The sequence below is a fragment of the Macrobrachium rosenbergii genome, chromosome 24 (assembly GCF_040412425.1).
Source record: "Macrobrachium rosenbergii isolate ZJJX-2024 chromosome 24, ASM4041242v1, whole genome shotgun sequence".
NCBI lineage: Eukaryota > Metazoa > Arthropoda > Malacostraca > Decapoda > Palaemonidae > Macrobrachium > Macrobrachium rosenbergii.
Window position 1 is genome coordinate 34018965 of NC_089764.1, and position 17762 is coordinate 34036726.

Here is a 17762-nt window from a genome sequence, read left to right on the forward strand (position 1 = left end):
CAGCAGTGTTACCAGATGCACAGAAACGCCTGCATTGAACTAGACAGTTAATCTCCATGCCAGGCATTCTGGTGTATGGCTTATGCAGTGAGAAATTAGTAGAATGTTGATAGTTATTGTGCATACTGTCTGCAAATCACTGGGGTGTATCTGATATGTATGTACGATGTACATCGTATTATTCCACAGGGTTGACAATGGCCCATGTTATCTGGAACAACTGCACGCCAGTACCTGACCAATCACAGTGAATGATGGACGTCGCTGCTTACTGTGATATACCCTTTGAATGGACAAGAAACCTGACATTATACTAATTGAGAAATATAGGGAACATCCCTGCTTATGACAGGGATGTAAAATGTGCTGACTACAAGAAAGAAAATTTAAAAACAAGAGCATATAATGAACTATACTTGTCAGTGAAGGAAATCAGTGCTAAATGCACCCTTGAAACAGTCAAAAAAAAAAAAAAAAAAAAAAAAAAAAAAATAACTTGCATAGCCAAGACAATTATTATGGTGCTTCAAATCCTTGAATTTCTGAGTGACAGAAATTCAGAGAGAGCACATCATCTCTCGATACTCCAGAAATGGTGTGTGTATGCCTGAGTTCGTTAAAAATGTTCAGTTTGAAATGTTAGTGTAAACTTGCAATATCCTTTTCCCTACTATACTTATAATGATGCTGCTTTAATTAAGATAAGACATTTACGTTCGAAAATGTCATTGTTTTATTTAACCTTTTTAATAACCTATACATACATAAAACATTTACATTATAATATTTTCATGCATTTTATTAACCACAAAACATTACACAAGTCACCTCATGACACAGCTGTACTGTAATACAACAGTACACTGTATCGCATACACTAGCAAACGAAAATAAAGGCAGCATAATGGGGGAGTCAGAAGAGTGTGAAGTGTGAACGGGCAAACTGCTGGTTGGTGGTCCTGGCCATACTTCACTACCAATCCCTCTAAACTGCTGAGTTGCGTGCTTCAGCACCATAGGTGGCCACTGATAGTGTAGACGGGCCTTAAGTTTCTTCATTATTGGTCCCACTTTTGCCAGCATTTTCCTCATTTTCTTTTCACCCACGGATATTTTCACTAATAATTCTGTGGGGTACCCTAACACCAACGCCACTCCCTGAATACTGTACATGATTTTGTCCAAATATTCTCTCTTATCTGTAATTGGTCTTCATTCAGCTTCAGTACCTATACTTGAGTACTTGACACTTTCTACTTCATGGTCATCATCTCCTCCCTGGAATTAGTCTACACGTACCTTTTGCTTTTGTCTGTTCTTTATTGCATTCCATGTCTCGTCCGATTTCCAAGGTTTCTGTCTTATACCCCATATACCAGTATTTTTCTCATTCATTGTCTGCTCCTCCTTAGATAAGGTTTCTAGAGCTGCAAATCTGTTACCACTTTCAATTGCAAAAGTTTTTTGATGTTCATCTTCAAGAAGATGAATAGTATCAAACCCAGAAACTTTAGTATCAAACCCAGAAACTTTCTCAACTTTTTTGTCAGGTTCTTTTAATTTCAACTTTAGTCTGGCAATGGCAAGTTGGTGATCACTGCTGACATCTGTTCTGTGTTATTTTTCTCTCTTGTGTAATTGATTATGATCAATTTGGTTACTATCACTGTCGTCTGAAATGTCCTAGTATATTGATGCTGGAAAAGAGTACCTCCAATTACCAATTTACAACACAAAAAGTAATAAATTGCACACTCATTCAGACTGTAGCCTCTCCCAGGCCTTCTTTATACAGTGCATCTCATCTCTCATACATTCAGTGTTCACACCAGCATTTGCAGTCAGATCTCATATCTCTTTCTGATATAGTCTGTACTTCTATATAAAAGTCATCTTCTATATCTCCGGAGTGTTCACTCGTTGGTGCATAGCACACTGTGAGATTCAATTTGCACTAATTCAATTTAAATCTTAACAGCAGCGATCTATAGCTCAATGCCCTCCAGTCAGTCAGTGCCTTTTCTGTGTGTGGCGTCAAGATCATCCTGCTCCTTTCCTGCTAATTACATGTACTCTTCCTGAATAGATGTGCACATTACCGCCTTCCAGCTTCTCTTTTCAAACTCTTTTCGCCGTGATATACAAACCGCCAAGAAGTGCACTTCATATCCCTTAAATTTTTTCCTTCCTCTTCTATCATTCCAATTTGAGTCATGGTTCTTATGTTCTATTTTCATGTTTTCGATTCTTAGCATTTAAAAAATGGAGATTCTTAACACTTCCATATGCCTGGGACTAGCAGCCATTTCTAAATAATGGCTGTCCATTTACATGGTAGAATTCCTGGAGGATGCATTGGCTAAGCACGCTGAAGGATAGCCAGTTCTCTGAAGCCTTCAGTTTCTAAGCTGACTTTGGCCTATTGGGCTTAAACCAAATTCATCTGCTGGGCATGCAGAGTTGAAGGTGAAGAGACAAACACTCTTTGCCTTAATCCTACTCATCAACTTGCTGCCAGTGACTTCGGGTGCTCTTTTTGAACAATCCCACAATTTTGGATATTGGGTCTATCCTTTACCTAAAGAGGCGTCAACCCGCAAGGTAGCAGGTGCTCTTACCCTGACTCTGGGCCCTAATCCAGGTATTACCAGCTGGACTTTGTACTTACTAAGGGACAGGGACGCAACTCCCAGATGTTATATATCTACCTTAGTTACCCTATCAGAAAATGTAAATTAAGATTTAATAGAGAGTATTTTCCTCCTGAAATATTTGAAAGCAAGATATCCAAAATCCACTTCCTACTCACGAAAGCTCAATTTGTAGGATGAATTCCCATTGTCAAACAAACTGCAAACGTCTCCTTACTGTATGTTTCATGGTGCAACGTTTACAACAAACTACCTTTTTATCATTAGGTTGACTTAGGTTATAATATTGAGGATACGAGAGAGAGTTTGGGCATTCTCAAGGAATTTTTGGAGGTACACTCACCTTCTCAGAAAAGTCTTTTCCTCAAGGAAATCAGCAGCCTCCTTAGCCAACTGCTCCTCAGAGGCTTCGTAAGCAGGTGTGTCTGTGGCTACTGCAGACTGGGTGGTGCCGCTGGCCCTCCCTGTCAATGTGTCTAAGCAGTTCTTCAATTTACTTTTGTCTGAAAGTGAAGAAAATTTGCAGTTATACAGAAAATATTGATAGTGATGAAAGGATAAACACACGAGCAAAACTCACACAGAGGGAATTCACCAATTAGGAGGTACTGATCTTTAAAATGAGGAACACTGACCAAAGCTCAAGCAGACTTGAAAGTAGTTCTGAGATCACAGGGTTTTTCTGTGCCTGTAAAAAGTGATAGTTATGTGACAAACTGATTCAGACCAGCTTCTAAAATAAAGTAAGGAACATGAGCTCCAAGGACTCTTCGTATGAAATACTCTATTTGAAGTTAAGCAATTAATTATAAAAAATGCTGCCAGATGGTAATTTTTCTACCTGTCCCATTAAGTAAGCTTTAAATTACGTTAAGACACTATTCCTAGATTAAAAGATTCCTTGCAAATGTACTTGTTACTGGACTGGAATGATATTTCATAAAATAAGCCATTCTTCTGAATCCTCTGTAGTGTGGCCTATGAGTATATAAAACTGACTCAAGAGAATGTTTTCTTACTTTGAGGTGAACTCTCAATGTCCATTTGGGGCAGGGAAGCAGCTGAATCACTTGGCCGGCCACTGTTGGCTGAGTCAGCTCCCTTTATCTGCTGCACTGCGTCGTCTTCAGAGTCGCCCTCAATCGCCTTCCGAACTCGGGGGTCTCGGCGAGTCCAAAATGTCAAGCGGTATAACTAGAAAGGATATGTGGATGATTATTTCTGAGATAAATCGAAGTCCATTGATTGTTGTAACTTGAATAGGTCAAATTATTTTTGGGGTTACATTGAGGGTTAACATATGCATTATTGGGAGGAATGATGTAAATCATCCAACCTAACGGCATTGTTGTTTTAGGCAAGAACGAACTGATGAGGCCTTTTTCAAAGTATACTATGCTATCTTCTCTACCATCCAAGGATTATATATATATATATATATATATATATATATATATATATATATATATATATATATATATATATATATATATATATATGTATTTATCTGAAAAAGCTCATAGGTCACAGATGTTTTATGAATTACAATACACAGTAAATATTTTACTAATAAGTGTGGCTAAAGGCATTATGGAGAACCTTGAGAGGATGCTTAGCTGATTATGAGAACTGTATAGGTGTCGGGTGCATCGCATGTTCTTGAGACATGAGAACATCCCTGCCTAGTGACAAGACTTTGTGAGTTTGTTTGCTGCAAATGTCCAGGTTCTGGTGAATTCGTTCATATATATGCTTCTTTTTGGCACAGTCCCAGGGTGTGAAGGGATTAGTTATTAAACAAGTTGTATTTCGAAGATCAACACCGAATATTAATAGAAGTCTTTGGTGAAGACTGTGGTTCGAGACCTGTTGATTAAGACTGTGAGCATTGCTATTTGGAGGTAGGGAACATTTTAGATTTCCCAAACTGTGGATTGTCCCTTTCATTTAACATATATCTATTACATTGTGTGTACTTTATAAGTAACATGGAAGGAATTCCCATATCTTTATTTTTATGCATTTGTTTAATAAGGGTTTTAATTGACTTCTTCAGATGTTCTGCTGAGGAAGAGGTTAAGATGTACTCATTTGGAATGTACTGGACTTTGACTTATTGTGGGAAAACTAGTTACAGAGAATAATTAGCTGAATGTGGTGGACTCTAATATGTTTGATCAATTCTTGCAATCCAGTTATGTTAGATTATTGTCAAATAAATTATTTTGGGTAAGACTTGTTTTGCTGTAAACCTGGGAGAGAGAGAGAGAGAGAGAGAGAGAGAGAGAGAGAGAGAGAGAGAGAGAGAGAGAGAGAGAGAGAGAGAGAGAATGTGATTGTATGTACGAATGTACGTTACCAGTAGCCTTTTTGATGCGATCATTATCAAACCACCAATAGACAGGACTTTTCGACTCTTTAGCAAAAGGTAAGCAATGAGATTTACTCTCGATTGCGTAACAGATTTTGGTGGCAAGCGGGAACTATACTTGGGTATGTTATAGTGTTTAGGTATGCTCCAAAGAGCATGTGAGGAAATTGAGATTATAAGCAACTAGGGCACGCCTTTTGGTTGGTATATGTGCCTCTTTGCTGGCTCAGGGAATTTTTACAGTGAGGCGAGAGCACGCTGTTTATCGAGTTAGTTGCACTGGGGATTTAGTGTTGTGAGTGTTGAGTGAGTACGACTGAAAGATCAGGAATTGTGTTTATCTTTCAGGTTTAAGAGTACATTGCTCTGACCATGTATTGTTCTAACGTGCTAGTTTTGGCCCCAAAAAGTTTTGCTCAGGAAGTGATGTTGTCTTCCTCTTGTAGAATTTTCTCTTGTATCTCGTTCCCAAAATGCCTTATTAATGACATCATCTGATTGTTTGATTTCTAACTGGAATCCAAAAGTTTGTTCATTTTGATTTCAGAGACCTTTCGTGTGGTTCTCTCTCTCTCTCCCTCTCTTCAAAAGAGAGAAGTTATTAACGTAAAATATTTATGTGGTCATTGATATTAAGCTTAGCTTTTGAGATATGAATGTAGGAAAATTGTATATATTCGTAATGGCACCTATCAAAAAGTGTATTTTGTGAATCTTGAGCAGCTGCATTTCGGGTGATTCTGCGAAAGCTTTCACAAGCTTGTGTAAGGTAAAGTGAATTTTACTTATTATTACAATGGTATAATGTGTATTGAGGAATTTTTGCCTTGGTGAAATTGTTTTTGGTAAATATTTTGTGTATTTTTGTGTGTTCTTGTGTTTGCAATCTCTTAATTTTTTCATATTTTATATAGTTGGGATTTAACATTTATTTACTTAACAACTGAAGTGTTTCTTAATAATTTAACATTGAATATTGATTTAATTTTCATTTACTTAGATTTTCTTTTCAAATCTTGAGTAATTCCTGATAGTTTAAATTTTGCTTGACTGATTTAATTTCTTGATAAATTAACCTTTGTAATTTAACTCAAGAGTTAATTAAATTTTGTGTTGTTTTCAAGTAATACTAAATTTTTTCAGATTGTGAATTCTAATTATAAATTTTAAATTGAAAAATAAATTTTTATATTTAAAAAAAAAAAAACAGTTTCATTTACTGACCACAGGTGAATAGGATTAATTGTGTGCATAAGGCAAAGTGATAAACATGTTTCGTTCCTTGGTTTCATTTATGGTCATTTTTAAGCAGGAAAACAAGCTGTCAGATTACAGAAAAGGGATACTTACTCTCTCTCTCTCTAAATCTCTCTCTATCTCTCTCTCTCTCTCTCTCTCTATATCTATATCTCTCTCTATATATATATATATATATATATATATATATATATATATATATATATATATATATATATATATATAAAGACCAGGAAACAGTTAAAGTTGTTTGACGGAGTGATGCCCTTTTGCTCAAGTATATGTCTTGTTTAATTGTTGATCCCTCACACATGTTTTGATAAACTTAGTTTGACTTTTCAAGTGATTAATAAGCTTTTTATGGGATCACTGTTGCCTTCAGAGTACTCAGTCATAATTTTTATTCTTATGAGAGTTCAGGTATCTGGCTGAAATGAGGTAAATATATAAGCGAATCCCACAGGCAAATGACAGGCAGAAGTTCTGGCTGTCATCTTCCTGTGGGATACACTTAAGTCACGTGTATCTACTGTGATTTTTTTAAGCATATATATGCATGGACCGATGCATGCGCATGTACATGGTAGAATTTTCATATTTTCATTGGATACCGCAATTGTCAGGTTCTTAAACAGTACCAAAAATGGTCCAAAACATCTGGCCTTGACTCACACATTCAGGAGGAATAGGTTTGGTCATCAGTGAAACTCCAATGGTCACAGCTCCCGTGATGAGCCAGAGTATGATGCTGAAGTGTAGATAATGGACGTTGCCTATCAACTGCTTCACAATAGGTGGTCTTGGGTCAGGAAGACCTAGAAGAAAAAAATTGGAGGTGAGATATAGATAATGAAAAACTGAAAACTTCTTAGTCTTTGTTATAAATAGGCATTTACTCACAGGCATATATATATATATATAAAACTTTATCACTTACACAATCATTCTGTGCATTAATGCAATTACTAACAGGACCTCATTAAAACTGGGTGGTATCTAACGGAGACATTTATTCAAGAAGAGTTACAAGCTTTCTAGGACTAACAGTCCTCATTGTCAAGTATCTGTAGAATGGCCAGACATGTAGCCCAGCTGTAGTGTGTGGGGGAGTGGATTAAAGCCCTTGTTTTTCCAGTTCCATATGCTGGCTTCTTTAATCCTTTGATTACCCTCCTGCTCCCGTGTGGCCCCGCCCTCATGACCTTGGCCTTTCTCTATCTGCAGTTTCTTCCAAGTGTGCATTATTCATGTGGTCTCTTGTGTTCTTGCGTTTCTTTTCTATCATAGAGTGTACGATTTTTCTTGATAGGCTGTCTTTAAATCCGTTTCCAGTATTGGCAGCCATTACATTGTTTGCACATGTTATGGGGGCATCAGAGTGTACGATTTTTCTTGATAGGCTGTCTTTAAATCCGTTTCCAGTATTGGCAGCCATTACATTGTTTGCACATGTTATGGGGGCATTCTCTACAATCAGTCTGACCATTTTGTTAGAGTTCCTGTACAAAAAATTCATATTCACCCAGTCTATTTTTTGGTCTTTTTCCCAGCAGTACTGGGCAACTGCCGATGTCTAATTGTAGTGCCTTGTGTTTTGTATACGTTGTTTTCCTCGCTCTTTGCAGGGTTTGCCACTTTTGCCGAGGTAACGCACTATTTTGGGGAGAGGGAAGGGATAGAAAAGGAACATTTGAAAGGGAAGAAAATAATTACAGTCCCGGGCAACACCACTATTACACCCATCAACAGGAAGCTAGATCATTTCAAATTGATAGGCAGCTACAACAACACCATTAGGAATAAAATAGTTAGAAACAAAAAGTCGGTAGAGAGAGAAGAAGTAAGGGGGGGTTATATATGGCAGTGTGTCTAGACTGTGAAGAGTGTTACTTCGGCGAAAGTGGCAGGTCCTGCAAAGAATAAGGTAAACAACATATACAAAACATAAGGCACTACAATCAGATGTCGGCAGTTGCCTAGTACTGTTGGGAAAAAGACCACAAAATAGACTGGGTGAATATGAATTTTTTGTACGGGAACACTAACAAAATGGCCAGACTGATTGTAGAGAATGCCTCCATAACATGCGCAAACAATGTAACGGCAGGCAATATTGGAAATGGATTTAAAGACAGCCTATCAAGACAAATCGTACACTCTAAAATAGAAAAGAAACTTAAAAATACAAGAGACTACATGGACAATGCGCACCTGGAGGAAGCTGCACGTAGAGAAAGGTCAAGGTCACAGGAGAAGGAGGGTAATCAAAGGATTAAAGAAGCCAGCATATGGAACTGGAAAAACAAGGGCTTTAATCCACTCCCCGACACACTACAGCTGGGACTACATGTTTGGCCATTCTGCGGGTACTTGACAATGAGGACAGTTAGTCCTAGAAAGCTTGTAACTTTTCTGGAATAGATATCTTCGTTTGATACCATCCAGTTTTAATGAGCTCCTGTTAGTAATAATATATATATATGTATATATATATGTGTGTGTGTATATGTGTTCACTTGCAAGCATAATTCTGTGATTTTATATATGAAATATAACCTTACAAGGAATCTCGACATCATACACTCAAGTCCCCCTTTATAAACCACTTATCATCTTGCTAAACTAAAGTTGAAGTCTTCCAGGCATACCTTTGTGGTAGCAAAAGAATCAACGTTGCTTTTGGGCACAAACCTCTTGTAGTTCTTTACTGACCTGTCCCGCACGCAGGCACCAAGAAGGAGAATTCGACGATGAACCTCAGCATGCCAATGAACAAGCCAGTCATCAGTCCCCAGAAGGCCCCCTGTTGAACAGAAAATGAAAGAAAATTCGGCTCGTTTGTACAGTGGCGAGTGGAGGTTAATTTGACGACTCGCTGAATTCCTTATCACAGAAATTAAACGGGGCAGAATGCTGTAGGTGAAACACTTCAGTCTGCGTGACTCGGTGACCAAACAAAAAAAAAAAACCTGAATTATTTTTCTGTTTGAAATTGTAAAAAAAAAATGAAGCTACACAATAAATAAATAATTCTATGAACGCTAAGGGTATTTAGTTATTTGATTTACATCCCCGTGTTTTCATTATAGGCTACAATAAAGGTCATAAATTGGGATGGTTATTACAGATGTTGCACATTCTCTCTATATCTCTCTCTCTCTCTTTCTTCCTTACCGGCTCCGTGGTCCTTGGCCAAAATATGGCCAATATAAACACAGCACATATCGGGGGCGCCAAAAAGGAGGAAATCCTTTGAATGTAGTGGAAAAGCTGCGAGTTCCCTGACGTCCTGGTGGAGGGAAAACAATATCAGCTAAAAAATACACTTAAAAAATCAGATATAGACTATATGTGTGTGGGCGCGTGTCCGTGTAGCATCTACTATTTTCTGACAACACGTCTCTAATTTTGTGAATCTCTTTTATCTCCAAGGCTAAAATTCTGAAGGAAAGCTTTAAAAAATCATTGCTATATTGTTCCCATTCATTCTCTTAACTTAAAGCTGTTTTAGCCATTAGGTCATGGGTTTCAGTAGGTCTACATTTTTCTATCATTAATTTTTGACTGCGCTCAACTATGTTTTGGAGCGTGGTTCCCTATAATGCATTCTAGCACAAGGATGGGGTTTCACGCCTCATATGCCTGATCCTGCGAGTCTTCGCAAATGAAAGATAATACTCAAACTAGACTGCAGCTTCTCTCTCACAGAGAGAGAGGGAAAAAATGGGACTATGAATCAGGGGTTTGTCAAAACAATGGCTGACTTTAAATATCTTACATAGATTGCCCATTTATACTTTTAAGCATGTTACAGATGTGAACACAAAGAAATAAGTAGAGTATAAGTAAACACAAAGAAATAAGTAGAGTATAAGTAAACACAAAGAAATAAGTACAGTATAAGTAAAGAAAAGTGAAAAAAAAAAGATAATCTCTGACATACTGAATAACTGGTATCCACACGACCGAGATGCCAACAAGCACCAGAACAAAGATTTTCCCAACGATGAGAAGCTCGGCGTCGGAGGGCTTCGATCTGGAAAACTTCTTCCGGACCAACATCCACACGTCGATGGTGAAGATCGTCGACGCCGAATTAAAGATAGAGGTCAAAGACGTCATCAGGGCCGCCATCATCACGGCTAACATCAGGCCTGAAAGTCCTGGAAGAAACGTAAAGTCTTCATAAAACAATGACAATGTGACGTGAACTATCCGGAGAGGTTTGCACGATACGCCCATGAAAATATAAATTCAAATATGCTACGCTGTGACATCAAAAGCACTTTGTGGGATACGATAGCATCTCTCCTTTTTACTATTTCCTGTATTAACGATTGCAAGAATATTATACAAATCAAAGAATAGAGATCAAATACTTGTAGCCTTGGCAATTTCTTCTTCTTCTTCTTTTTTCCGAGGCTCTGGGTCGTAATCATTGTTTGATGTCGATAACTGAGGAGCAGATTCAAACGAAATTCTCATCTTAGAATTCAAGTCTTAGCAAGAGCCATGTTAATTGGTTCTCTTTTGATTTAAAATCTACATCTGGCATCCCAAGGAGCCATGTTAATTGGTTCCCTTTTGATTTAAAATCTACATCTGGCATCCCACTGACAGATGGTAATCGATTACATTTTTAGTAGCCGACGTCAAATAATTGTAAGCAGAAACGCAATTAAAATCAAAACTAATGCAAGAGAATGTGTTTAGACAGTGGGTATGAATTTCTTACGGAAAAATACGAAGTACGTTAGGTATATTGTTTTTACCTTTCAAAGCGAAAAAATAAGTTATAGATGCATTCATGATGGTTATTCATGAGATCCTGGATGCATCACGAATTTACGCTGATATTCAGCTCGAGAACATATTTATTTTTGATTGTTACAGAGAACTGCAAGTCAGCTGGAAAAGTTGAAAAAGTAGGCTATCGATGTAAACATTGTTGTGTGTGTATGATTTTCATTGCAGATATCAACCTTGATCAAGTCTTTGAGCAACGTTACATAGTATCTTCAATACGCTTCGCTATTGTAAAGCGAGAGACTTGCATAAGTAAGCTTTTAAACCCTATTAATAAACACAAACTATTCAGTTACCTGTTTATACAGTACAGACACACACATACTGCAGGATTTTTGCCAATCTAGTCGTTTTAATGTGTTTGTAGAAATTGCAATCGAACGTGCCGAAGACATGTCAGGTAGAGCTGACATGGCTGTGGGTGGAGGTTCTCACTCGAAAATGACTGCTATCATTCCATTTGTAACATGCTTTTGATTTCTGTAAAGTGCACAATAAGTTGTACTTTTATTTTATAAGAGACTTCACTAGCAAAACTCAGCTTGGAGATGTTATATTTAATCTAGAATTTTAGAACATTCTAGAGAGATCGCCGCAAGGGAGCTATATAAACCCCTGCAGCGCACGTTTGCGCCTCTATCGGACGTTGTAAAGATCCGCAACCCCAGAGTACCCATGTAAAGATTGGCTATCCTCAGAATGAACTTGTTAACATCAGCCACACCCCAACACTGAACGGCGAAGGGACATTCCATTTGACAACAAACACATGCACCGCCAGTATGAGAATGAGCTTGTTAACATCAGCCACCCCAAATATTGGCTTGTTAAGATAAACAACCCTCAGGTACTCTGGGGTTGCTGTTCTTTACAACGTCCCCTCTATCTTCTTAGACGTGAACTGCGTCAGACGCAGGCAGGTGGGGTCTTAATTGATAAGCCGGTTGCTGATTGAATCTCGTTAGAGAATCTTATGTCCAGATTCAGCATCTGCATCAAATTTAATCGAGCCATCCGTGAATTGTTGAGATGTTCAACACGTCCAGTTCTTGTTCTGTATATTCATGCTCGATTACAATGATACGTTAGTAAGTTTTGTGAAGCTTGACGAAAGTTTTGTCTGATAGTGTCAAGTGACCCACACGCTGTCCAGAATTCTTCCCTTGTGTATAGAGTTAGTTTTAGTATGTCATTTGTAGCAAAGCTTACCTTTTAAAGTGTAAAGTCAGGCACTGAGTATCTCAGTGCAATCCCTTCTTTTCTGTAAATTCAGTTCATGTGCTCTCAAGGACCACGTGGTCCTCAACGTTGTCAGCCCAGTTATAGCCAGCATTGAATTAATGTACGTGTAAGTTGGTTCAGCCCTGACAGGAAGGGGGTGACGTAAGAATAACCAAAAATGACAGATATTAGTGCCTAATCCATATTTTTGAGGTCACTAAAATTAATAGTGACACTCCCAATGCCCTTCAAGTCTAAGTTTATCCCTGATAGGAAGGGGGCGAGAAGGGGGTGGGAAAGTGGTGACGTAAAAATAACCGAAAACGACAGAGATTGGTGTCTAATCCACAGTTTTTGAGGTCCCTGAGAAGAATAGTGACACTCCCGATGCCCTTTAAGTCCAAGTTCAGCCCTGATAGGAAGGGGGGGTGGTCAGAAGGGGGTGGGAAGGTGGTCACATGTAAAAATAATCGAAACGACAGATATTAGTGTCTAATCCACAGTTTTTGAGGTCCCTGAGAAGAATAGTAACACTCTCGATGCCCTTTAAGTCCAAGTTCAGCCTCAATATGGAGGTGGGGCGAGAAGCGATGGGAAGGGGGTGACATGTAAAAATAATCGAAAACAATAGATATTGGTTGTGTAATCCATAGTTTTTGAGGTTGCTAAGATGCATGGTGACACTCCTGATGCCCTTCAAGTCCAAATTCAACCCTGATAAGAAGGTAGTGACGTAAAAATAATTGAAAACGACAGATATTAGTATCTAACCCATAGTTTTTGAGGTCACTGAGATGAATAGTGAAACTCCCAATGCCCTTTAAGTCCAAGTTCAGTCCCGATAGGAAGCTGGGGCTGGGGTTTGAGAAGGGGAGAAAAATAAAACATCAAAAATGAAGATATTAGAGTCTAATCCATAGTTTTTGAGATCGCTGGGATGAATAGAGACACTCCCGATGCCCTTCAAGTCCATGTTCAGCCGACGATAGGAGGGGGGGGGGTGAGAAGTGATGAAATATAAAATGTCAAAAATGCTGGGCAATGTAACTGAAGCAAGTATCTTAACAGGAATGAGAGAGAGAGAGAGAGAGAGAGAGAGAGAGAGAGAGAGAGAGAGAGAGAGAGAGAGAGAGAAGAGAGAGAGAAAGTTTATCAGTTTTCATTCAGAGATTTCCCATACAGCACCAGGTCAGGTCAGCTAGTGTATGTGTATATATATATATATATATATATATATATATATATATATATATATATATATATATATATATGTGTGTGTGTGTGTGTGTGTGTGTGTGTATATACATACATGTACATACATATATATATATACATATATATATATATATACATATATATATATATATATATATATATATATATATATATATATATATATATATATATATATATTATATTTATTTTGTTTGTCAAATACGCACGTGACATTTTCATGTTCATAAATATTAGGCCACAAATAACGACGTTTCATATCCAATTCATTATGCCTCAGGAATAACTGACACCCAAGGGGAATTATATTTGATGAGTGCTTCGTCACAGTTAAGATTCGAATCGTTGCCTTTTTAGGAACAAACGAGACAGTGGCTTTTGACCATTTGAGCTATCAAGAGAGGTATAAATTGATATCGACTCGGGCTTTACAAACGCCTGTCGAATTCAAGCTCTGTAACGAGAATCGATATTAACCCACCATGACTGCTGATTAGTAAGTTTGTGACACTTGGCTGATGACGAATTTTTGTCATTATACACACGCGAATTTTTATATTCCGATTATTTAGCCACGAATGTCATTTAATATCCAGTTCATTTAAATCAAATTGATGAGCACTTCGTCACCAGCAGGATTCGAACCTTTGTCTTCTTTAGAAACAATGACAGACAGTGATTCTGATCACTGAATAGTTATTAAACGGTAGTTTAGGTTAAATGTTTGCAAATATAAAAAAGTTATGCGTGTAAGTGACAAAAATTATATATAGTTTATCTATACAAAAATTATATATTTTATTATATAAATATACTGTATATATGTATATATATATATATATATATATATATATATATATATATATATATATATATATATATATATATATATATATATACATAAACACAAACACAAGTGTCGTTTAATATCCAATTCGCTCTACCTCAGGAATAATACCAAAGGGGTATTATAACTGATAAGTGGTTCATCACCTGGGGATATTTAATGACATTTGTCAGTGAATATAAAATGTCTTGTTGATGTGCTTATATACACACACATATACATATATACATATATATATATATATATATATTTATATATATATATATATATATATATATATATATATATATATATATATATATATATATATATATATATTGTGGAGAATTAATCATACCTGATGGCAGAAGGTTCAAGACAAGCTCAGCGTAGCTATGTTACTACAGCCAGATTCACTTCCGCAGATTGCCTTGCAAGCCTCGGGTGTCGCACAGCCCACTCTGTCTGGATAAAGAATCCTTGCAGCCATCCCAGGCAGCACAAGCAGCCACAGTGGCAGGAATTTCAGGTAGGCTGCTAGGATACAACCGCCCTTTGCGTGACTCATGTTCTTGCTGGCAAGGGTTCTTTGTACAATGACCTGATGGTGAAGAAACACTGATTCTGTCAGTGGAGGTGCCTAAGCTCAGTAAACTATTGCAGGTGTTAATGCATATGGTGCATAATAATATTTCATTCTTATCTAGGGTATTAACGTTGGAAAGTTATCAAGTCCTTAGAGTGCTCTGTAAAGATTTTTACATAGACAGGGCACTTCTTGGAGTACCAGAGTGCTCCGTAAAGATTTTTACACAGACAGGGCACTTCTTGGAGTACCAGAGTGCTCCGTAAAGATTTTTACACAGACAGGGCACTTCTTGGAGTACCAGAGTGCTCCGTAAAGATTTTTACACAGACAGGGCACTTCTTGGAGTACCAGAGTGCTCCGTAAAGATTTTTACACAGACAGGGCACTTCTTGGAGTACCAGAGTGCTCCGTAAAGATTTTTACACAGACAGGGCACTTCTTGGAGTACCAGAGTGCTCAGTAAAGATTTTTACACAGACAGGGCACTTCTTGGAGTACCAGAGTGCTCCGTAAAGATTTTTACACAGACAGGGCACTTCTTGGAGTACCAGAGTGCTCAGTAAAGATTTTTACACAGACAGGGCACTTCTTGGAGTACAACACAGGTACATTTGTAATATATCTTCAAATGGCTATAATTCTGCTAAAGAAAATGAAAGCATAAATACCTGATCGGTGCACCAGTACCAGAGGGAATTGATTCTTAGGCCTATGACCATACCGGTCCATGGATAGGCACTTTTGCCAGGCTGGATAGGCCGCAGGAGGTTCATGTAATCGGAAGGTGGGTTGCCACAAGTGTTGTTGAAGAGGTCGACTGCTTGTTGCGATGCAAGTGCGTAGGGAAACTGCTCTATGAGACCCTGCAGTCCACCCACTGCATTTAGAGCTGGAAATCATGGCATTTATTAGTGAAAGGTTGTAAGCACTGTGTATAAAAACTTTTCACGACCTCTCAGCCACTGCATACATCCACACAGAGGCCTGTTCATCAGCATACTGGTTCCCTCAAGCTTACTGTGTCTGTCGTCTCTAACTTCCACTTTCTCTAAGACTTTTAAATTATACTCCTTATCGACCAACCTCTCCTCCTCTCCCATTCTATTCGCGTGACCATACCACAGCACAGAAATGGTTCGATTTTCCATTGATAACTTTTAAAACCATTTCGTCCATCCTTAACCAGCATACACTACACAGACTGCAGATAATCTGTCATCCGCCTCAACACTTTTTTTCTTCATTCGCATTCACCAAACACACTTCTTTCCCATGAAGAGAAATTAGCTTTCAAAGTTCTTACAGACTTTCACAGTTTTTGCTGCCCTGGGCACTTCCTACTCCAATACTTACTAGAGAATTCCACTGTCTTCATTTGCCTTAACTACTTTATCGTTTATTGTCTTTCATATCTAGAAATATTCATTACACATTTACCTATAAATGTCTATAAATATCGGCATAACTGCATCCAGTCTTCCACTTATTTTCCTCTTGCATTCACTTCCAGGTTTTTCCTCTTACGTATTTCCACATTTTTATCAGTCTTTGCAGCTTCTCTTCGTTATCATGAGTCAGCATTGCATCATCTGGAAATACCAGATGTTTCCAAGTCCTCTGCCACTACGTCTTATCTTACAGAATAACGCCTGCATCCAAGTTCTTCTGTAGCGTTTCCTATCCATACAAATTATATCTCTCCAATCTAAATAGTCATACATGAGCTTCGCTATCATCATAAAAGCTTATAAGTGCTCTGGCTTAACAAATCATTATCCGCAGGGCATAACTCGAACGCTCACCACATTGCATCTCGGCAAACTTGACTGCGTCTTCTGTGGGCTCCTGTACGTTCTATAGACTTTTTCCTTTTGAACTTCTCGCACAGCCCCTTTGTGACAAATTCTTGAGCCACATCGGCTATGTCTTGTCTTAGCTGAAACTGCTCTCTTTCCTTATCGTGTGCCTTTCATTTTTAATTCACACCTTGACATAAATGTTTCATGTATGCCAAGCAAGATTTTTCCCCCCAGTAATTCGTCTAGTTCTGTCTTGTCTCTTCAGCAAAGGTTCCTTTGAAACTTCTCCCTCATCATACATTGCATCAACAAATTTAGATACTTCCTTAACTTCTGGCAGATTGCATTCTTCAATATTCTGTATACCTCTTTCTTTACAGAGTACATAGATTTGCAACCGTTCTCAAAGTTCTTCCATCAAACTCCACAACTACAGCATGAGCAGTGAATGCCTATTGGGGATCGCCTACTAACTTTCAAAATATCCATTCCTTGAACCTGAGAGTACAATCTATGCTAGTGAAATGTCTTTATTCGTGCCCCTCATTCTAGGATCTACTGGCTCGTTAACATTTTTCTGTGCTAAATTCTCTACATAACAGTTATGATCTCAAAATTCTGCTCATATTTTGGCACATTCATAATTTCCACCAGAATTCTTCTACCTTGTTAGTCTTCCTAACTAGCCGCTGAATTTCACTGAACCTCGTTATTCCTCCTCTGAACTTATTGCATCTATCTATAACCTACAACTTTCACTGCTGCTCCAAATTGGCCGGTTGTGTTAACAAGGAATCCTTGCCGTTACAAAGTTCCTGTCAGTTCCTACTTTTCTGTCTTTTAAAATCTAGCACATATTAAATCTTCCTCCTCAGCAAAAGTCACTTGTTTGGACGAGATTTAGGAGGGCATTCTGAGTCCTTCCTCTCCCACCAACACTATTTCATCCAGTTGCTTCTCTTGTAACAAACGCCACTTTTTAAGGACATCATTATCAACGTTCTTCTTT

At 38.0% G+C, this 17762-nt stretch overlaps 1 pseudogene; it reads right to left on the bottom strand.

Annotated features, from left to right (window-relative positions):
- LOC136852009 (sodium/mannose cotransporter SLC5A10-like) overlaps nt 1-17762 on the bottom strand; it is a 39552-nt pseudogene that overhangs the window by 2910 nt on the left and 18880 nt on the right.